The sequence below is a fragment of the Budorcas taxicolor genome, chromosome 7 (genome assembly GCF_023091745.1).
Source record: "Budorcas taxicolor isolate Tak-1 chromosome 7, Takin1.1, whole genome shotgun sequence".
NCBI classification, from domain to species: Eukaryota; Metazoa; Chordata; class Mammalia; order Artiodactyla; family Bovidae; genus Budorcas; species Budorcas taxicolor.
In genome coordinates, this window is record NC_068916.1 from 108,997,887 (window position 1) to 109,022,124 (window position 24,238).

The 24,238-nt window shown below is 41.3% G+C and overlaps 1 pseudogene; it reads right to left on the reverse strand.

Annotated features, from left to right (window-relative positions):
- Window positions 1-1,531: 1,531 nt before the first annotated feature.
- LOC128051083 (bcl-2-like protein 1) lies at window positions 1,532-2,224 on the reverse strand (annotated as a pseudogene).
- Window positions 2,225-24,238: the final 22,014 nt, after the last annotated feature.

The following is a 24,238-nucleotide window of genomic DNA, read 5'->3' on the forward strand; positions in this document are numbered from 1 at the left end:
CTCCGTTATAAATCACTGTACTCCTCTTTCTTTGCTTGTTATAAATTGTGTCCTTGCTACGTAAGAATGTAACTTTATTTAGTGCTTTCTGAGAGTGGCACCAGACTTTGGGAAGAACAACACAAATAAGTTCTCTGGTTGACAGACCCTTATCAGAAAAGGGCTGTAAAATGTTAATTGGCCTTCTGGCCAGAAGATGATGTAAATCACCTAAGACTTGTGTATACAACTAGGTATGCAGAGAGAAAGCCTGGTCTCGATAAGAGTCAGGACTGCTGACGCTGCATAATTTTGTATTATCCATTGATTTCTGTGTACAATCAAAAGTATAAAAGGCCTTTCTGGACAATGGAGGATGGGCCAGTCACTGGAAAGACTGGTTCCCCCGTGTCTTTTCTTACTCTATTTTCAGGCTGAATTCCCATCCGGGGCGTGGAGGCTCGCCATGTCTACTTACTTGCCCTGACTCTAAGACCCACGAGAGAGGGAGCCCAAGGAGGGGCACCCTCCGCTATTCAAACGGGCGCCGGTGGCCTAACGTAGATGGTGCAAATCTCTTGTCCTGAGGTTTTATTAGTTCTCCACATAAACCAAGTTATTCAGCATCTTTTCTCCACTAAATTTTCCTACTACACTGTTTCTTCCCAATCTCTCTTTATATTTCTAAATAAATAAGTTTTTCCTCGCCACGCCATCCCCACTTTGAATTACCCTGGACCCACATGGGCTGGACCCCGGCAATTACTAGGACAATCACCACTGTTACAGCATCAAACCCAATACTATGAGTAATGCTTTGGAACCGTCTTCACGGATCTAGCCCAGATAACTGATCAGCTAGCTATTCAGCTAAAGTTTCCAAATTATTGCAAGAGGGCAGACTTTTAGGGAAGGTTTCAAAGATTTTCTTTTGCAATAATTGCACATTTAGGGAAGCATCATCATGTACGTCTTTCAAGTGAAATTTAATTTGTTCCCAGTTGTAAGCACTATAGTTGAACCAAACAAAAGTGACACAAAATTGTGTAGAATTCCAATCACATTTTAGTATTACTTGTTTTTGTAAATCTATTAATTGATCTCTGACTCATTGGACGTTTTTAGTTCCTGTATTTCTTCTTGAATTTCGTCATCTGAGCCTGAGCAGCCCACATAATATGAGCATCTTTGGTCCAATTTTGAATAAAGTTTTGTGTTTGAATTTAGGTTTGTAAAGCATTGTCTGCAATAGCGGCAGTAATGCAAATAGCTATTAATTCCAAAATGCCAAAAATTATCCATCCAATGAATTGTTTAGATCACCAGACGAATTTAGTGAGTAGATGGGAGGCAAGTCCTGCCATGTAGCCCTCTTTCCAGGGATTCATTTTTCAAAGAAACAGAGGAATTAAGACAAGTATACATTTTGTAATCTATACAAGTCACAAAGTGTAGAGTCTTGTTAAATTGTAAGGTCTCTATAGCTGTAACAAAAGGAAAGGGAACACAAGCTTGTGCAAAATATGAATGATTGTAATGAAAGGAACAGTCACTATGAGTTGAAAAGCGAGCCCAGCAAAGCTATACCAGCCAAAGTCATGGCTGTCAGGGACCAGCAGTTGAAGCGCTCCTGGCCCTTGTGGCTCTTGGTTGCTGTATTGTTTTCATAGAATTCCACAGAAGTGTCCCAGCTGCCATTCTCCTGGATCCAAGGCTCTAGGTGGTCATTTAGCTGGCTGGCCATCCAAGTCATGACCTGACTCACCAATACCTGCATCTCCTTGTCTATGCTTTCCATGCATAGTGCCCCCCTGAAGGAGAAAAAGGCCACAGTGTGACCCCAGTTCACCCCGTCCCAGAAGAGCTCATACATTACCTGTTCAAAGCTCTGATATGCTGTCCCTGGGGTGGTGTGGAGCTGGGACGTCAGGTCGCTGACCGTCTGTTGGTGCCTCAGTTCAAACTCGCTGCCTGTCTCCCTCGGGGCTTGCTGTGCTGTTGTCATGGGACCACTTTCCGGGCGTCCAGGCTTCTGGTGTGGCCAGCGGCTCCATTCACCGCAGGGCTATACACCAGGTGCCAAGATGGGTTGGCATTGATGGCATTGGGGTTTCCATATCTGATTTTGTCCCTTCTGAGGCCTCAGTTCTCCTCCACATCATTAAATTGACTCCAGCTGTATCCTTTCTGGGGAAAGCTTGTAAGAGAGAAAGTCAACCACCAGCTCTCGGTTGCTCTGAGACATTTTTATAATAAGGATGGGTTTCACCAGTCTATTGTCTAAAATACCTGTAGTAAAAAAGGGGGTTATGTATATAGGTCCAATAAGTATGATTAATTAATTCAGCTTGAGTGGGGGAAGCAAAAGCAAGCAAAGCAAGTATAGCAACAAAAATATTTTCTGGATTCTGAGGCATTCCCTGTTGAGAAGCCAGATTTTTAGCTTGGTTGGTAAGGGTTTTTGTTTATCCCTAGGTAAGGAGATCATAAGGTTGGTGATGTTGAGGGTGGTGTTTCTTGCAGATTTTTTAGAGTCACCATGGCTTGTACTGGAATTTTTTTCTTCCCAGGAATTTAGCCGTTTTTTTTTTTTTCCTCTGTTTTGAACACCGGATGCTCTCCTGGGGCAGATCTTTCAAAGAGGAAGCCAGTTGATTTTGTTGGATCTATCTGGAGAAATACAAGCATACCCCTTTCCCTGTAAGATTAATTTCCTAGATTCCCATTGTTTAGTTAGCCTGTCTTGATACCAACCAGGCAGAGGAAGAGAAGTGTCTTTTAATTCTAAGAAATGTTTTTCTGCTTATGTCAAGATACCAACTTGTGGTAAGTTTTTAAAATTTTAAAACAAATAAAGCTGTATTAACAATAGTTATAGGATTAAAGAATATCTTGCGTTTGGAATCTAGTGAAGTCTGCTCTGGATAGAGAAGACAGAATTGTTCCTGTATATTCCTCCTTTAAAAATTTTTCTATTTGTAGTTTCAGTGTGTGAAATGGGGGAAGTGTGGTCCCTAAAAATAGATTGTAATTCAAGAAAAAGTTGTTGAATAATAGATTGATTAGAACTTATGGTAGAAGTTTTTATATTTTTTAATATAAAAACTGAATATGAGAAGTCAGAAATTATATTGATAAGGTAAGGATGTAGGTGAATAACCTGAATAAGAGCATATAATTTATTTTGTTGAGCAGAATGAAATTTAGTATAAAAGACTTTATATTTTTTGAGAGACCAAAATGGGGCTTTGGTGTTTTTAGTCTCATCTATATAGAAAACATCAGCTTGAGGTATAGGTTGTGATGCAACAATGTGAGAGATAATAAATGTAATATTTTTGAAGAAATTTCAAAGTTTATTAGAGGGATAATGAAATGAAATTTTTTAAAAGTAGTCTGAGAAAGCTATTTGGAAATTGGTAGAAGTTTGTAATGTATTTTTAAATTGAGCTTTATTAATAGCCAATATAATTTGGTGAGGATAGGAGCCAGTTAAAGTCTTAGTTATATTTTTTTGTTGTTGATTATTAGAGTGATCAAATCAAGACAGACAAAATGGTTATATATCCATTGTCTCTTCAAAATAGGTACATATCCATTTTATTGGGTGTTCTTGTTGGGCAAGAAGTCTTGTGGGAGGATGGAGAGAGAGGAGTATAAACAACTCTAAAGGTAATTCAAGTCTAATATGAGTAAGATAATGTTTTTGTATAATTTATTTTGTATTAAACAGAGTTTTTTTTTGTGTGTGTGTGTGTGTCTTGTGAAAGTGAACGAGGGCTATTTAAATCTGGATCTCCTTTTAAAGTATTTGGTGGCTCAGACGGTAAAGCATCTGCTTGAAATGCGGGAAACTCAAGTTCAATCCCTGGGTCGGGAAGATCCCATGGAGAAGGAAATGGCAACCCACTCCAGTACTCTTTCCTGGAAAATCACATGGATGGAGGAGGCTGACAGGCTACAGTCCATGGGGTCGCGAAGAGTCGGTCATGACTGGGCGACTGCACTTTTAAAGAGGATCTAATCCAGTTTATATCGCCTAAAAGCTTTCGAAAGTCATTCAAGGTTGATAATTTATCAACATGAATCTGTGTTAGTTGGGGAGTAATATGTTGTCTATTAACAATAGATCTTAAGTAAGGTTTGGCCTAGAGCTTTGAATCTTTTTAGGGGCAATGATTAATTTAGAATCTTTTAAGCATTGTTGAGCTATGTCAAACATTTGTTGACTTTTTAAAACAGATGGAGCCAAAAACAATATATCATCTATATAAAGAATAACGAGAAAGTCATGAAATTGTTTTTTCACAGGTTCAGAGGCTTTGACTACATAATATTGACATATGGTGGAAGAATTCATCATTTTTTGAGGCAATACAGTCTATTGATATAATTTATGGGCGCAATATGATTAGGAAAAGGAAGAGGGAAGGCAAACCTTTCTCGGTCTAGAGGGTGTAAAGGCATAGTAAAAAAGCAATCTTGTCCATTTATAATAATAATATGTCAGCTTTGAGGAATAATGGTAGGTGATGGAATTTTTGGTTGCAATGTACCCATAGGTTTTATAGATACATTAACTTTTTGAAGGTCTCTTAAAAATGTAATTTGTCAGTTTTTTTTTTTAATTACAAAAATGGGAGAATTTCCAGGAGAACAAAATTTTTTAATATGTTTTGACTTTAAATGTGTATCAATAAGTTTCTTAGTAGCTTTTAGTTTCTCTTTTGTAAGGGGCCATTGTTTTGTCTAAATAGGCTTGTCACCTTTTCAAGTTATTTTAATAATTGTATTGTTTGTTAAGTGAGCAGTGGCCCCTAGGAAAAATGTGGAATGCATATTTGAGTTTGTCATTGCATAAGTAAATCTCGTTTTATTAAATTAAGAGGTGCATCTATCACGTAGGGTCGTAATGTTGTAGGCTGGCTGGCTTGAAGCTCAACATTCAGAAAACGAAGATCATGGCATCTGGTCCCATCACTTCATGGGAAATAGATGGGGAAACAGTGGAAACAGTGGCTGACTTTATTTTTGGGGGTTCCAAAATCACTGCAGATGGTGACTGCAGCCATGAAATTAAAAGACGCTTACTCCTTGGAAGAAAAGTTATGACCAACCTAGATAGCATATTCAAAAGCAGAGACATTACTTTGACGACTAAGGTCCATCTAGTCAAGGCTATGGTTTTTCCAGTAGTCATGTATGGATGTAAGAGTTGGACTGTGAAGAAAGCTGAGCTCTGAAGAAGTGATGCTTTTGAACTGTGGTTTTGGAAAAGACTCTTGAGAGTCCCTTGGACTGCAAGGAGGTCCAACCAGTCCATTCTGAAGGAGAACAGCCCTGAGATTTCTTTGGAAGGAATGATGCTAAAGCTGAAACTCCACTACTTTGGCCACCTCACACGAAGAGTTGACTCATTGGAAAAGACTCTGATGCTGGGAGGGATTGGGGGCAGGAGGAGAAGGGGAAGACAGAGGATGAGATGGCTGGATGGCATCACTGACTTGATGGACGTGAGTCTGAGTGAACTCTGGGAGTTGGTGATAGACAGCGAGGCCTGGCATGCTGCAATTCATGGGGTCACAAAGAGTCGAACATGACTGAGTGACTGAACTGACTGACTGACTGAAAATAATAATGACAATTTTATCCTTGTGGAATATCAACAATTAAATGAAAAATAGTAAAGACTAAAATAACAAATATACTGAGATATTTGGAAATAAGCAAAACAATAGAATGTTGTTAACTGTTTATGGATGGGTTTTAAGTGTCATGACATCTGATGCTTATAGAATTTTTATTAAAAAGAAATTACAAATGCAAAATCAAAAAGTAGGTGCAATTTGCTAACTTGTCTGAAAACTAATGACAGGTTTTTTTGTTGTTTTTTTTTTTTTAACAACAACAAAATAATACTGTCTCAACCTTGCTCAGAGATAATATTATCTGGTTGCAGTGATCTACATTATAATTTATTTCAAAGTTTGAAATAAAGAGACTTCAGAGATTTTAAAGTAGCACTAGAACTTATGCTGGTTTGTTCATAAACTTGTAGCTTTTACTTTGATAGGCATAATGACTCCACTCTAGTCAGATCTGTTGGATAAGGAATGAAAACTGCTGTCCTCTCTTCTTTACCCCTTTCATTTACTTACTTTTTAATGGAGGATAGTTGCTTTACGATGCTGTGTTGGTCTCTGCCTCACAGCAACGCGAATCAGCCATAAGCGCATATATACCCTCTGCCCCACACCTCCCCGACCCCGTCCCGCCCTGCTCCCCGGTCCCTGAACACAGTGTCGGGCTCCCTGGGTTACCCAGCAGCCCAGCCCTGACCGTGCCCCTTAAGGTAACGTGTGTTTCAGTGCTGCACGGTCGGGTCATCCCGTCCTCTCCTCCACCTCTGCTGTGCCCAGAGTTCCTTCTCCATTCTGCATCTCTATTCCTGCCCTGAAAATAAGTTCATCAGCAGCTTTTTCTAGATTCTACATACACGCGCCAATGTATGTACCGCCGCCAGTTTGCAGAGGCAACTGCGTCCGTGTACACCATGGAGAGCTGTGAGAAGGCAGTTAGCAACAAGGACCGGCAGCTGCATCCTCAACCAATGGACTTCGCCAGACTCTGGCCAGGCCTACTGTACTGGAATCAGTAGATCGAACGGCTCAATAAGAAATAAAACACAAACGAATTTAGTTAACAATCACTACTCTGTGAGAGTTACATAGCTATGCAGTTTTGCCCCCCAAAAGACTATGAACCCAGATTCCAGATGTTGGGGTACATGGCTTAAGTTGAATAAAGTCACACTTTCTATGGTATTGGTATCAATCCTTGAGGACCACATAGCTGCCTCACTATTCCCATCTTACAAACTGCAATAAAAGTGCAAAGGTCAGTGACCCCAAAGTCTTAGGTGCCTCTAAGTGGATCTCTCACTCTAAGAAGACAGAAAAGCCTACTGAACTTTCAAATGTGCTTCCGTAAGCAATAAAGAACTGGGGAGCTGAACCCGTGCAATCCATCATGTACGCTAGGTCTGGTTGTCTTATTTGCATTGGTTCTTCGCTTGATTCCCTGGAGAAGGAAATGGCAACCCACTCCAGTATTCTTGTCTGGAGAATTCCATGGACAGAGGAGCCTGGCGGGCTTCATGAGGTTGCAAAGAGTCAGGCATGACTGAGCAAGTATCATTCACTTGCTTGATTTGGTGGCTGAACAAAGTCAATGCTGTGTTGCTCAAAACCAAGTCATCATCCTCAAGCACAGCAGTGGTGGTCCCGCCTTTCTCACCCCTTCGTGGTAAGGAAGGTGAATTTGCATATGATCATCTCCAACTCCAGAGCTTAGCACTGGATCTAGCGTGTAGGTGACTGAAAAACCGGTCACCGACGCACTGAGAACATGCTCATAAATGCTTGTGTCGAAGCCAAACTCCTCATTGCCCATTCTGGCAACGGATCAGGTTTGCGACCGATACAACAAAGCTGATCTGCGTAATACAGGTCGATTTCATCAGTCTTCAGCTGTAACCTCCTCAGTTGCAGTTACTGGGCCAAGCACTTCTCTCTTATTACCTTCTAGTGTATTACAGCATAGTTGCCAGTTTAATAATGGAAATGGTGTATAAATCAGTAACTTCTGTCAATTACAGACTGAGGTACATCACATGCAGGAATTCTCCTCCATGGCAGGCTGCCCTTCTTAGAGAATGCATTATTGTGACCTCTTGGGAAATTTTTTGACACATTTCTAGGAAGCGTAGGGGTTTTTCACTTTGATGTAAGAGATGAAGCAGGTATGAAAGACAACCAGGGTAATACAAGGGAATACCTCCTTCTGCTTCAGGGGACCCTCCTTGGCTCTTTTAATCAGAAAGATTCTATATGCACCATATGGTTGAGAAGTCCCATACAAAGTGATCAAAACCCAGCAAAAGTCGCAATACAAATTTCTTGTTCTAAGGGCCTTAGCAGTGTTTGGAAGCAGCACAGGATCTGACTTGCTCAGCGTATTTGTTGCACATTAAGAAAAGCATCGTAGAGGTAAATCCAGTATGTTTCTGGAGATTTTTTGTTAAAATAACATGCAAAATTAATAAGGAAGTGTTAGTAGTTCACATTTAAGGATTTAATTATAAACAAGTTTGGGGCTTTATTTTAATGCCAATTATCACACTATTGGTTCTACCCATCCATTTAGTTAGAAATTTTTGGAAACCCTTTGTTCACTGTGAAGCATTCATCAGGTGATATAGTTCCATCCAAAACATCCAACAATAACACCTCTAATTTTTTCAGGAGGGTCTCCATGGCCTTGCAAGCAAAACTTACAAATGTACAAATCTTATAAAACTTATAGACAGAGTTCATAAGTAGGAGAATTAGAAGTATTTATGTGTCTTACTAAATCAATGAGTAGTAATTAACTTTTCTTCTAGATACTTTAGGTTTAAAAACATTTTCCTTGAGGTTTTTATGTCAAAGCCTCAGGTAATGTTTAAATGATTTCTGAAGAATTTCTTGATAAAAGCCTCTTGATTTATTTTAGAAATCAATGTTATCTTTCCTTGTCCTTCAGCACTCGGAAATAGACATTATTTTACAGTGAAAGAGAAAGTGGTTTGGGACCAGTCATCTTTAACAAACTTTATTCTGAAATAATTTATATTTGCAGAAGAATCACAAGGACAGCTCCCATATACCCTTCACCCAGTTTCTCCTAAGTTAAACAACCATGACACATTCATCAAAACTAAGAAATTAACTTTATACAAGTCAGGAAGCAACAGTTAGAACTGGACATGGAACAACAGACTGCTTCCAAATAGGAAAAGGAGTACATCAAGGCTGTATATTGTCACCCTGCTTATTTAACTTATATGCAGAGTACATCATGAGAAACGCTGGGCTGGAAGAAGCACAAGCTGGAATCAAGATTGTGGGGAGAAATATCAATAACCTCAGATATGCAGATGACACCACCCTTATGGCAGAAAGTGAAGAGGAGCTAAAAAGCCTCTTGATGAAAGTGAAAGAGGAGAGCGAAAAAGTTGGCTTAAAGCTCAACATTCAGAAAACGAAGATCATGGCATCCGGTCCCATCACTTCCTGGGAAATAGATGGGGAAACAGTGGCTGACTTTATTTTTTTGGGTTCCAAAATCACTGCAGATGGTGACTGCAGCCATGAAATTAAAAGACACTTACTCCTTGGAAGAAAACTCATGACCAACCTAGACAGTATATTCAAAAGCAGAGACGTTACTTTGCCGACTAAGGTCCGTCTAGTCAAGGCTATGGTTTTTCCTGTGGTCATGTATGGATGTGAGAGTTGGACTGTGAAGAAGGCTGAGCGCCGAAGAATTGATGCTTTTGAACTGTGGTGTTGGAGAAGACTCTTGAGAGTCCCTTGGACTGCAAGGAGATCCAACCAGTCCATTCTAAAGGAGATCAGCCCTGGGATTTCTTTGGAAGGAATGATGCTAAAGCTGAAACTCCAGTACTTTGGCCACCTCATGTGAAGAGTTGACTCATTGGAAAAGATTCTGATGCTGGGAGGGATTGGGGGCAGGAGGAGAAGGGGACGACCGAGGATGAGATGCTGGATGGCATCATGGACTCGATGGACGTGAGTCTGAGTGAACTCCGGGAGTTGGTGATGAACAGGGAGGCCTGGCGTGCTGTGATTCATGGGGTCGCAAAGAGTTGGACACGACTGAGTGACTGAACTGAACTGATTTACTAAACTGCAGGCTTTATTCTAATTTTGGTATTTTTTCCCATTAATGTTCTTTTTCTGTCCCAAGATCTGATCCAGGACTGCCCATTGATTTAGTTGCCACGTCTCCTCCATCTCCTCCTCTGAGGCAGATTCTCGACCTTTCTTTGTCTTTCATGCCCTGATAGTTCTGAGTGGTTCTCATCCCGGAGCTTGTAGACCGTCCTTCAGGTTGTGTTCGTCTGATGCTTTCCAATGACTAAACTCAGGTAATGGATTTGGGGGAAGAACACCATAGGAGTGAAGTGCTTTTCCCACTGTACCATTTCAGGGGGTGTATGCTATCAATATGACTTATTTCAGGTGATGTTAACTTTGACCACTTGATTAACATAAGTGCCCAGGGCTCTCCATTCTACAGTTATCTTTCTTTTCCCATATTCTCTTCCAAACCACCCTCAAGAGGAAGGGAACCAACTCCATTTCCCAGAGTGAACAATATCAAACAATTCGTGGGCATTAATAAAATGATAAACTAATAAATATTTAGAGGAAATATCTTGAGGCTATGCAAATATTCTCTTTCTTCTTAAAGTTGCATCTACTAATGTTAGCATTTATCAGTGGGTCTTGCCTGCAGCAGATATTACTATGGTGTCTGATGGTGATTTTCTATTTCCTCCATGTCTTCTGCATTTATTAATTGGAATTCATCTCTAAGGGTCCAATATTTTGGTCACCTGATGCAAAGAGCTGACTCTGGAAAAGACCCTGATGCTGGGAAAGATTGAGGGCAAAAGGAGAAGGAGGTGGCAGAGGATGAGACAATTGGATGGCATCACCACTCAATGAACATGAATCTGGGTCAACTCCAGGAGACAGTGAAGGACAGGGGAGCCTGACATGCTACAGTCTGTGGTGTTGCAAAGCATCAAACATAACTTAGTGACTGAACAAAAACAAAATCTGTAAGGAATATCCCTTCCTCCCCATCTATTTGTTCATTAATCATTCAGTTACTCATTTATTTAAATATGAACTTAGGCATGTTTATTTCTCTAGGTTATAATGCCATACTATTTTTATTTATTATGCTGCTCAAATTATTCTGCTTTAGCCATTCCATCTATTTTATACTGGTTCCTGTGTGCTTTTGACTTACCCCTACCTTCATTTTTTTACTTTTTCTCTTTTTTTGACCTTACTTTCTGGAACTATATAAGATGCTCCAGAATCTTACACTTCATTGCCCCCAGACTGAGAGTCAGCCATTTCTCTAAGGAGACTTGATCCCTTTTACTGAAGAATAGTATATAGAAGTGAGGATCTGGGGATTAGATATATCTGTTGCAATTGGAGGGTCACTCTTTCTAGGCTCTCTTAGCAGACAGGTCTAAGAAATCTATGTCTGTATACCAGCCCACATACACACATACCTGTATTTATTTCATTGTCTATACTACACAGCAGTAAACAAGTGAGCTCATCACGATGTTACCAACTCTAATCTAGCACCAGAGGCTTTTCCGTGGCCTCTCTAATGCCTTTGTGACTTCCTTCTCTGGCAGTGAGAAATCTGGCTGTCATTATCTGCATAGCTCATCCCCAGTATATAAATAGTGTAGTGTCAGAACTGCTGCAATACTGCTGCAAGAAACAAGTCTGCCAGAGTGCTGCCTGTAAATAGTTCTTTTCTTTTGTCTTTAGAGTTAGATTATCCAACCAAAACACTACTTTCCAACATTCTTAGGGTCAGCGCCTATTATCCATAGCCCCTTCAGTGTAGTTAAGCCACACACTTGTTATACAGTTAAATTAATTTGTCAGTTTTGGGTTCTCCCAATATCTTGGGTTCTCCTAACACAAAATTCTAGTTGTTTTTTTTTTTTAATTTACATAGGGTAAACTTCACTCTTTACAGTGTACAGTTCAATGGGTCTTGACAAATGTATAAAGTAATCTACCTAACACCACAGTACATACAGATCAAATTCATCATCTTAAAAATCACCCTTTGTCAGAGCCAACCAATTTAAAAATCCCTCTAATAGCTTCAGTCTTTTACTTGGACATACCTCACAGAGTTCTAGAGTAGCAAGCAAACATCCCAAGGATAAAGTAAAAAATAAATAAAAAATAAAAAAAAACACAAAAATATTTTATAGGAATAATGGGCCACATTTGCTCAAAAATGAACTTTAGAATATCATATTAGTATTGTTCATATTTATTTGCAGAGCAGAGAATGCAAACTGCTTAACGGAACTTTGTTTGCTATGTGCCACCAGAAATAATGTCAGGAAGGAAAATTTTCTGTTCCTTCCTTCTAGGTCCTTTGACTGGTCTAACAGTTAAATTGACAAAGACAGATTAACAGCAGAAAAGCAAATTTAATTTTCTATGTACGGGATCTCCTAAAAATAGGAGACTCAAAGAAGTGACCAAAACAGGCAAATTTTATACCATTTAAACAAGGAAACAATACATTTGTGAAAAACTGACAAGCAAAAGGGGTTTGGGCTTGGGGTAGCAAATGAATGGTTTGCTTACAAACCAAAACATGGTTTGTTTTCACACCCTGTCAGCCCTAAATTCTGTCTCCAGCGATAAGCATCTCTGTCTACTTCCTGGTACAGAAAAGGACCTTTAACAAGGGAGATTTAGCTCTTGTTTCTAGAGGAACAAAGGAAGACAGCTGTGTACTTCTTACACCAGCTGTTCCTTAAGTAACTTAATTCAAAATAATCAACATGCCAAACTGGCATACTCTGGGATGGCTGTTCTGCTTCCCTTCAATAATATTTAGATCACTATCAGCTTTATCTATTAGTATCTGTCTGAGTTCTAGGGAAGTGACTTACAAAATCAAACTCTTTGATTTTCCTATTTTCCCATTTTTATTGGTTTGATTCAACTCCGTATCATCTCTCATCTAAATTATTAAAAAAAATTTTCCTACCTGGTTTCCCTCAGGCAAGTGTCTCCTAACTGAAAAACCCCTGCCCACAAACTCTCTGAACATATCCTCTTTAAATCCAAATCTGATTACGTTTTTCCCTCAATTAAAAACCCATGCCAATATACCTGGACAAAACTAATTCAAAAAGATACATTCACCCCTATGTTTATAGCAGCACTATTCACAATAGCCAAGACACGGAGACAACCCAATGTCCATCAACAGAGGAACGGATAAAGAAGATGTGATGCGTACATACAGTGGAATATTGCTTAGCCGTAAAAAGAATGAAATGGTGCCATTTGCAGAAGCTTATCATACCGAGTGAGGTAAGTCGGAAGCTGAAGGACAAATGCCGCACACTCTCACTTATATGTGGGCTCTAAAACGCGGCACAAATGGGCCCATCTGCAAAACAGATTGGGACTCGCAGAGGGAGAAAATAGACTTGCGGTTGCAGAGGGTGGGGAGGAGGTGCAGGGAGAGGGATGGTCTGGGGTCGGGGTTAGCACACGCAAACTATCGCATTTAGAGAGAAGAAACACGGTCCTACTGTATAGCGAAGGGAACCGTATTCAGTCTCCTGGGATAATAATGGAAAAGAGTATACAAAAAGAATGTATGTGTGCATATAACCGTGTCACTTTGCAGGACAGGAGAGGCTAGCACAGCACTGTAAATCAGTGACACTTCAAGTGTCTTTTTTAAGCTGTTTAAAAAAAAAAAAAAACAACTCATTCCAGTTGCCAACAGGAAGATCCCCAGCTCCTTAACGTGACAGCTGTGTGACTCACTGGTCTTTCAGCCAAACCACGGCCTCTCACACACACCTCTCTGACTACGGGAAGCGCCCCAAGTTTCCTGCACAGACTCCCCAGCTTCCCCTCCGCCTGTCCACACTGCTCTCTCCTTGCGAACGCGAACCCATCCTTCAAAACCCAATTAGATTTTACCTCCTCTGGAATCTTGCACCGTTTCTCAAAGTGAATTAACTTTTCTTTCTTTTTTTTTTCCTGCTTTTTGTGTTCCCATGGCCCTTTCATAGAATATTGTGCTGCTGCTGCTGTTAAGTCGCTTCAGTTGTGTCCAACTCTGTGCGACCCCATAGACGGCAGCCCACCAGGCTCCCCCGTCCCTGGGATTCTCCAGGCAAGAACACTGGAGTGGGCTTCCATTTCCTTCTCCAATGCATGAAAGGGAAAAGTGAAAGTGAAGTCGCTCAGTCATGTCTGACTTTTAGCGATCCCATGGACTGCAGCCCACCAGGCTCCTCCATCCATGGGATTTTCCAGGCAAGAGTACTGCAGTGGGTTGCCATTGCCTTTTCCAGAATATTGTGCTGCGTGGTACTTATTAATATTTCTCTTTTTTGTAAAGTCTGAGCTCCTTAAAGAAAGGATACAGCCTTTCACCTCTGATAACATCCCTAAGACTTAAAACGCCACGCTTGTATGAATTCAGATAATGTGAATGTGAATTTAGACAATCACACCAAAAATAAAATGGCAGAACTCTCTGGAAGGCTCTCCTTACCTGTCAGTCCCCTCTCCCCTCAGATTGCTTGCTGACTCACGGACGTGAGAACCGGATGACTGGGGATAGAACAGCAAGGCATCCGGGCGCACTGGGCTCCACTCCCAAGGCACACTCCCTCACTGTCTGCGCAACCAGTCCGACCGGAAGCCGGAAGCATGCACGCCCCTCACTCAGAGTGCTCTCCCATGTGCGGTCGTGGAGCTGTCTTCTGGCAGATCTACCGCTCAGCTAGCTGTGATCATTATTTTAAAGGCCTTTTTGGCAATATTTACTTTTTCTTTCTGATTAGATGTAAGACACACCTTAGCAGCATCGGCCACATACTAAAACCATCTCTTAGAACAGGCTATTTTCAGGAAAGTTTCAGCAATGACTCATTTTGCATGTTTCATATTGATCCATGCTTGTTTAAACAGAAAATTGTATTTTCCAATCTTATCTCTCAGTTATATGAATACAACTGTATTAGGGTTTCCCAGAGAAGTGGAATCAATAGGATCAATATCTAACTATACACATATACCTAGAGAGAGAGGGAAATAGATTTACCATAAAGAATTGGCTTATGTAATTATGGAGACTGAAAAACACCAAGATATATACTCTGAAGAACGGAGAATCAGACCAGTGGGATAATTTCCAGTCTGAGTCTAAAGGCCTGCGAACCAGGAGACTCGATGGTTTCAGCTCTCAGAGCTCCTAATATAAGAGAATGAGAAGTTAAGTTCTAAAGGAGAGGCTTGTCGGACCGCAGACTGCAAAGAGAACAGACCGCTAGCGCAGGAGGAAAATGAATGCCGTGATGCAGCCAGAGACTGCTACACTGAGAAATGGTGTGCGTGACTTCAGAGGCTTCTACAGCGGTTGGGGTTACTGCAAAATCACCAGGGCCTCTGCTGAAGACGGCTATACACCAACAGTGCTTTAAGCGAGGGTGTGGCACTCTCTGAGACCTGAGTTAAAACACAAACTTTATGATACATGCTTCCTTGGTGGCTCAGACGGTAAAGAATCCCCCTGCTGTGCGGGAGACCTGGGTTCGATCCCTGAGTCGGGAAGATCTCCTGGAGAAAGGAAAGGCTGTCCCCTCCAGCATTCTTTCCTGAATTGCATGGACAGAGGACTCTGGTGCAGTCCATGGGGTCACAAAGAGCGGGACACGGCTGAGTGACTAAGCACAGCACAGACAGTACCACTTATGTCATAGACCCTCTTTTTCAGGTTTTGAAGACAGTTTCAAGGCAAGCAACTCACCCTGGTGCTTTCTACCTTGTCTCCATTCTTTCTCATCTGTAGTTACTTAAGAACACTGCTATGTTCAAAATTGCTGTCAGTTGTTAAGCAGGGTTTCTTAAACTGTTACAACAAACAATATGCCCAAACCATTTTCCACCAGTTCATGTTAGAATCACCAATATCATTGGTTTATAATACCTCTTACATTATTGTTGGGTAAAATTTAAACATAAATGTATATTAACTTTCCCTCTAGACAAAATTGGGTTGCAAGTTATTTGAATAAAACGCAATATAGTATTATACTCATTTTGTAGCCACAACAATCAAAACGGCGTCTAGCAGAGCAATAAAATATAGCAATTTGACAAGGATTTTTGGAGGGATGAACCAGGTAGGTAATTAATATGATCCGGCTTTGTCTGGAATTGTTTCCAGTCTCTCATGCCTTGTGCATTCACTTTGGGACAAATAAGAGGATACAGGAAAAAGCCTGTCGTATTTATCATCTTCACACTGGGAGTGCCCTCTCTTCTTCACTAATCCCTTCCTGACAACACAGATTTCTATGGGGTCACAGTGTTCAGGATGAGTAGACTGATCCTTAGGAAGCTCTGAATGGACATCAAGATTTGACTGTATCTTTTGCCCATTTAATCCTGGATCTTCAGATGAATCTGCATATCAGATAATCAGTTAAGTCGCTCAGTCGTGTCTGACTCTTTGCGACCCCAGGGGCTGCAGCACGCCAGGCCTCCCTGTCCATCACCAACTCCAGGAGTTTATCTAAACTCATGTTCATTGAATTGGTGATTCCATCCAACCAACTCATCCTCTGGCATCCCCTTCTCCTCCCACCTTCAATCTTCCCCAGCATCAGGGTCTTTTCCAATGAGTCAGTTGTTCTCATCAGGTGGCCAAAGTATTGGAGTTTCAGCTTCAGCATCAGTCCTTCCAATGAACACCCAGGACTGATCTCCTTTAGGATGGATCTCCTCCCAGTCCAAGGGACTCTCAACAGTTTTCTCCAACACCACAGTTCAAAAGCATCAATTCTTCAGTGCTCAGCTTTCTTTATAGTCCAACTCTTACATCCATACATGATTACTGGAAAAACCATAGCGTTGACTAGATAGACCTTTGTTGGCAAAGTAATGTCTCTGCTTTTTAATATGCTGTCTAGGTTGGTTGTAGCTTTTCTTCCAAGGAGTAAGTGTCTTTTAATTCCATGGCTGCAGTCACCATCTGCAGTGATTTTTGAGCCCCAAATAATAAAGTCTGTCACTATTTCCATTGTTTCTCCATCTATTTGCCATGAGGTGATGGGGCCAGATGCCATGATCTTAGTTTTCTGAATGTCGAGTTTTAAGCCAATTTTTTCACTTTCTTTTTTCACTTTCATCAAGAGGCGCTTTACTTCTTCACTTTTTATCATAAGGGTGGTGTCATCTGCATATATGAGGTGATTGATATTTCTTCCAGCAATCTTGATTCCAGCTTGTGCTTCATCCAGCCCCACATTTCACATGATGTACTCTGTGTATAAGTTAAATAAGCAAGGTGACGATATACAACCTTGACATACTCCTTTCCCAATTTGGAACCATTCTGTTGTTCCAGTCTGGGTTTCCCTTGTGGCTCAGCTGGTAAAAAATCCACCTGCAATGAAGGAGACCTGGGTTCAGTCCCTGGGTTGTGAAGATCCCCTGGAGAAGGGAAAGGCTATCCACTCTAGTATTCTAGCCTGGAGAGTTCTTGACCTGCACAGATTTCTCAGGAGGCAGGAAAGGTGGTCTGGTGTTCCCATCTCTTTAAGAATTTTCCACAGTTTGTGTTGATCCACACAGTCAAAGGCTCTGGTGTAGTCAATAAAGCAGAAGTAGATGGGAGGAATATACATAATGTTAAAGGAGGGTGATAAGAAATTCCTCAAATTAACAAAAATCTACTCTGGGCAAGTCACTTCCTATGGGGGGTGAAATATGGGTCTGCTGGCTTGTGAGTCTCTGTGGGGCAAGGAGTACATGGAAGTCTTCCGTGTACCTGGTACCCTGTACCCATGGTGCTGCCACATTGTCTTAGCTCTTCCACAGTGCTCTCGAAGGCTGGCACATTCGCTGAGTGTCGTCTGTTGTGTACAAACGTCTAATGGAGACGCGACGGAGAGGTAAACGTGGGCAGAGCAGCCTCTCGCAGGTGGGCCTGCTCCGTCTGCAATATCCTGCCCTTCTCCTCAGGGGGGTCCCTCTCTCTAATGCCCTGGGGCCTTTTGGGAAAGTACAACAGTCAACTATTTTTCTTTAAGATGCATCTGATTTTCCCCTGCAATATATTCCTGCAGGTTTGAGTTATTCAGTCTGAAATAACAACCCAAGGGGTCTAGCCTTCTCTGAAACAGTAGCCATCGCAGAACTTGTCTCATTATTCTTCCAATTTCTAACAGGAAGAGGTAGAAACACACACACATACCCCTCCAAAATAAAAATAGCAATTCTTAGAAAACAGCATAATCTCAACCTGTTATGCCCAGAGTCTGAGTCCCCAAAACTGAGAGAATAAGACGTCCACAGCAATGCAGAAGCATAAAGGGGTTTATTACCAGCTCGATCCAGGGCCCAGGTTTCATCCAGCACAGTGGAATCCAACAAGGGCCCTGAGCTCTGAATCACATATACTTTTATACAGATGGTTCTTTGTTTCTGTAACAGCATGGCTTATTGGTTAAACCGTACACACACGCAGGACTTTTAAACCTCACATCCCTATCCGGATTGGCTCAGGTCTGGCGCGGGCGGGGGGCTACAGGGATTTTTTTCTGATTGGTCGAGCTACACTGCCTGCGGGAATTCCCAGAGCCTCAGCTTTTCTCAGGCCTAGCCTGCCCCTTAGAGCCTGTCCTGGCTTCAGTTTGGTCCTAACATCCCCCCCACCCCCCCCCCCCCACGTCTTTTTATCCTTGAGAGGAATTTTCCTCTCCATTCTGAGACACTGCCTAATATTGTTGCCTCAGTACCATTACCTGAATGGTACTGATTTGTTTTTTTTTTTACAAAGGGTATCAATTTATTTAAAATACATGGACCAAAAGTTAGAATGAGTAGGAGTATAATGAGCGGTCCGAGTAGGGTAGAAATTAGTGTTGTTAACCACAGGGACTGTTGGAACCAGGACTCAAATTAATTTTGAGACTTTTTTTTCCTCTCTCTCTCTTTTTTTTTTTTTTTGATTTAGCCCCCTTTTTTATCTTGGCCAGGGACTCCCTGATTACTCCTGAGTGATTTATATAAAATCAACGTTTTTCTCCTAACACAGCACATAGGCCCCCTGAGAGACTTCATACTCAAGATATTTTTTGGGAATTGGGGCGGAGGTCTCCTTCTTCTGTAATTTCTTCCTGCTGTGCATGGGTGTAGGCCTGCCTAGCCGAGCAGAAGTCTCTCTACCTGATCTAAGTTGGGGTTTTCCACATCTGAAACCAGCTCCTACCCTTGTAGTTGCAGCGATTTAGTTGGCCCCTCTCAGAGATGAAATAGACAAGGGCCAAACAGGAGACCTAACAGGATGGTCATCTCTGGTCCCTGGAAACAGAAGGCAGCATTTGGGGTGAGGGTTACAGGGTTTGTGACCCCTTCTGATTGGTTGGTGGTGAGGCAACAGGGCTGTGCTCCAAGAATCTTGTGTTCAGTCTGACGTTACCATCTTCCACCTGGGTGGGGGCTCAAAGACATTGCTATGCATATTTCTTTGAGTAGGAACCAGGACTCTGTCTGGAGGCTGTACCAACCTTTGATAGTTTTTGTTTTTGTATCCCCTCCCTTCCCTGATTAACAATTATTTGAATCTATGCTTTGAAATTCAGGGAAGGCCAGGGAGGCTGAACAAAGTCTATATCTTATGGATAAGAAATGGAGAACACAGAGCAGATCTGTACTCCAGAGCCCCAGAGTCTTGCTCAGTTTTAATTTTAGGGAACTAGGCAACAATGACTATGATAACTTCCTGTCAAAATGGGGCACAGGACTGTCCCAGCTTGGAACACTACAAGCTCTAATCTGAAAGTACACCCATAGCATCACCTAGTTATTTTCCAGGATATCTGAATGGTAGCTACTCTATTTTGACTTTTAATTGTAAACTATTTTTTAATAGCCAAAGCAGATTTTACCGTTAATGACAGTGTTTTTCTAGATATGAGAAGATGCAAGAATTGGGACTCGTAAAATCTTTTCCTGAAAAGATCTAACTATCTGATGGCCTGTTTTGCCAGTTTTTTTCCAGAGCACAGAGTGCCTCATTTCTGATTTTTACCCTGAACTCCTTCCAGGGGCGTTGAAAGTCAGCAGTTGCAGCGGCCGTGATTTAATCTTTGTGGATGCAGATAGCGAGTGTCAGTCTTCAGTTGGCAGAGCCCCTTTTTGCTCATAAACTTGACCATGATTATGAGGGGGGCACTTCATGACCATTTTATCTCGTGGTGCTGAGAGTGTCCATTCTCAGGTAAACAGGCCACTCAATGTGCTGTCACTGGACTAGGCCATGAAACAGTGTCCAAAATTCTCTGGACCACCTGTCTTACTAGCTTCTTGGTCCAGGAAAATATTCCCTCTTGTTGCTTCTTGCCATATCTAGAGTTACACTGTTACCATCATCGATCTCATATGGGACTATATATTATTCTATTAGAGGCCTCACACACATACAGTGTAAGAAACAGCAATTTTGTAAAACAGGTGAAATACAAATAACAGCCAGCAGTATTAGTAAAGTCACAAGTAAGACTTCTGTTAAGAACTTCCATGAGATGTAGCCCAGTATATCTTCAGGTCATCTGACTTAGTCTGCCCTGTAGAATCTTTATCTTCCAGGGAAATTATATATTGGCACCATCTACAAGGAACATAGCCCAGTTTTTTTTAGTGTCACTAGACTGATTATCTTTAGTATGATTTAATTTTTTAAGTAAATTTTCTCAGGGCCAACCAGTTAAAGTCTGGTAATAGAGAAATTTACCAAGATAACCCAGAACTAGACACAGGTTATTGGCCACAAACCCAACAACTGGACTGATTTTTTAAAACTAGCATAGGATCAGGCCTATGATAGAAAAGCATTTGACTTATATGCAATGGTCTAAGAAGTCAAGGAAACATAAATGATCATACGAATCAGGTCCAGCATCTTGGGGAAGCTGTCTACCCCCGATGTCGTCGTCTTCTCATCCTGGTGTAGTGTAGTTTCTCCTGATAAAAAAGTCCTTCCATCCACGTTGGAGACAGTCCCTTAAATTATGTCTTTTTCCAGTCTTGGTTGCAGGTCATGAGGCATCTGATCTTCATCCAAAGACAGATTACTGAGATAAGCTTCAGAAACAAACTTAGGGTGTTTTTCAAGAATTCAATTAAATTTTACATTAATATCACATAACAGCAAAGAACTATCTAAGAGATGAGTCTTACTAGATGCAGACCTCCATTAACAAACTGGTATTTAACATTTTGAAATATCTTTTTTTTCCCCTTAAAGTTGCCCTTATTTTTATTAAATATAACCAAGTTAAGGCTAGTTTGTTTGCAAAATAGGTCTGTTCTCACTGATTTTGGTCTGATGATTTTTATAACCATAATTGATTATAGGCTTTTTATTTTGCTGAAACATTTATAGAGTCTCAGACTGCACTTTTAAAATAAAACAGGGCTGAGAAACTCACACCAAAGGCTTATCACAGATTTTGCCTAACAAATCTAGGTGAATTTTTTCCTTTTTAAGGTCTCAAAAATTTTTTGAGATTTTTTTATCCGTGAGATAAACTTCCTAACTCATTTGATAAACTTACTGGGAACCTAAGAACTTCCAATTTTTGGAGGAGTCAGATAGAAAATATACTTGTTTTGTTTATAACGTTTAATTTTTACCAAAGTATTGTCGTAATTAGTTTGAGAGGAAGATTTTCCCTACTCCCTGAAAACATAAGATTTAACCCCATAATTTTTCAGATAGAAACCATAAAAGTTATAAGCATATTCACTGGTTCATTCAGTCCTTTTGCTAACTTTTGTGAAGTCATCAGGTTTTTCATTAAAATACCAGGACATATCAGAATGTTAAAAACTCCATATAATTTTTAGGATATCTGTATTAGTAATTTTACCCTACATTATAATATGAGCAGATGTATTACTCACTCTTTTTAATGTAATTTAACCAACTGAATAAACACAGTTTAATATCTCTCTTTGGGATGCTTCAGGGGCCCTCCGAAGCACCCCAAAGTTAGCTAGAAGCCAAAAGTGCTTCATAGAATAATTTAGGAAGTTTTGTCAACAAACATCAGAAAGGTTTTCAGCACTCAGTCAGATGGGACTATAGGTCACTGTGAAACGATAGCTATTCACTCAGCCAAAGTAACAATATGGGATTTCAGAGGTGAATACAGAACAGACCATTTAAGAAGCAAATGAACTTAAATCTATTGTCAAATGCAGTTCGACATCTGAAGAAAGTGTGTCCTTTTAACAGAGAGAAAAGCCAAATTCAAGTTTTCGCGCCAGCTTATTTTTAGTCATTGACAGTCCCAAATTTCTTTAGCTTCTTTGTAAGAGGAAACTAATGTTCAGTAATAAATGCTTCAGAATTTTACTCTATTTGGAAATGAGCTAGCTAGTCAGTGAACTTCCATCACTTAGTTTAGCACAATCCCAATTCAAGTTACCCCAATTTGGACAGACTATTTCAGCCAGACATTCCTAAAGCATAATTATTCTTAATAAAATCTATCTAAAAGCTCATATCTCATTTACATTTTTTTGAAGTTTTTTTTACTTGAGGTAATTTTTTTGTTGACAAACTTGTAACAGATATAATATTTAACATATTAAACGTAAGTACAATGAAAATATATTTTCATTGTTAAGTACTCTAAGACATGTCTATATTAAATAGGGCAACAAACAAACATTAATATCAGGTATTTAACATTGAATATTTCCAAGTTCACATGAACCTGGAATTTATTGTTTAATTTAGAATTACTTGATTTGTAAGCGCTTACCTTTTTTAAGCCAAATAAATAGATCTCATATACAAATTAACCTCAAAAATATTATCCAGAGACAGAGACATACCAAGACATATTTAGACAGACACAGTGCAAGATTTAGCTTTAAGTCCTTTTTTTTCTTCTCAGTGTCAGGAGTTAGAGATAGTCTAGATAAGTGTTCTTAAGAGCCCTGGTCTCAAGGCACAGGGAAAGAAAATCAAGTTCTAACAAATGGCGGCAGGTCTAAACCACATGGTGGCCAGACAAAGCAAAATGGCCATCAAAAATCTTCAGGTCACAGAGTTAAAACACACACATATAAACCCGGGAGTCCTCATCAAAGTGAAGGTGAAGTCGCTCAGTCCTATCAGACTGTTTGTGACCTGTGGACTGTAGCCCACCAAGCCTTTCCGTAACATCAAAGATTTTAAGGGAGGAAAGGGAGCCAGGTTGAAAGAAGAAGGGGGAGGAGGCGGGAGAGGGGGCCAAAGGGGTGGCCTTACAGACGTCTCCTGCCACCTACAGATACCCAGGCCTTACGGGACTTTTCCCTGGGCTTCCAGAGAAAGGAGGACTGGAACTCGGCCCTACCAGAAATCAGAACCAGAATTTGAGTTTTCTGCAAGAGGAGGTGATCAGTCTCCAATCCTCAGCGCAGGCTGAGGGCCGTTCGACCAGATTTCTGCATCTAGGACCAGGGGACTAGAAAAACAGGGAAGGATAGGAAGCGTTAAGGAGAGGAGACAGAGAGGGAAGGGGAGAGAGATCAATAAAGTCTCTTGTTCCTTACCGGTCGGGGCACTCTGGCCAGTTGTCCGCGTCAGGAGGAGACCAGGGACAAACGGGTCCCAGTTGCGGCCGCTGGGTCTGGTCCATTGGCAGGCAAGCTGGCCCCTGAATACCCCGAGTGGTCAGGATGTCAGTCTCGGCAAAGAAGAGTCCCACCAGAGTCACCATTTGTTGCAGGAAGAGGGACCCCTTCCAGGGCCCGAAACTGGGCTCTTGCCTAACACTCGGAAATGAATTGTCCGAGGAGACATGTGCTGACAAAGCAAGAGACTTTATTGGGAAAGGGCACCCGGGTGGAGAGCAGCAGGGTGAGGGAGCCCAGGAGAACTGCTCTGCCGCGTGGCTCACAATGTACAGGCGGTGTCTCCTTTAAAGCTTTCCCGAACTCTTCCGGTTGGTGGAGGCTTATTAGTTCTGTATTCCTAATCAGGATCTCCTGTCTTAAAACAACTCATGCAAATGGTTACTATGGTGCCTGGCCAGGGTGGGGCGGTTTCAATCAGCGTGCTTCCCCTAACAATTCCCCCTGCAAGATGGGGTATATAGCGGCGCCGTTGGTTCAGGCTCCTTGAGATTCTTTGGGTTCTTTCTTACATGTGTCACCAACACCTGAGGGGTAGAAAATCCCCGTTGAGGCAGAAAAGGTTTTACCCAAGGGGTGGGGGGGCTTGGTCAGGGTGTCCGATCCGCGGTCGGAAGACGATATCTCGGACTTGGTGTACAGTTCCCAAGTCAAAGGTGCCTTCTGAGGGCCAGCCTACATGGAAGGTCGGCCATTCTGCGCTGCAGAAAGTTATTAATTTGTTCTTCTTCACCAGCACCGATAGATTCTGTGCTCTAGACTTAAAATCAGAAAAATGGTCAGTCCTAAGGGACAACGGAGCGGAAGTCTCTTGCCCCATGATTACAGGAGAGAACACAGGAGACAAGACGAACGCACAGAGAGCAGCGACAATGCCGGCACACACAAAGATGCGACCA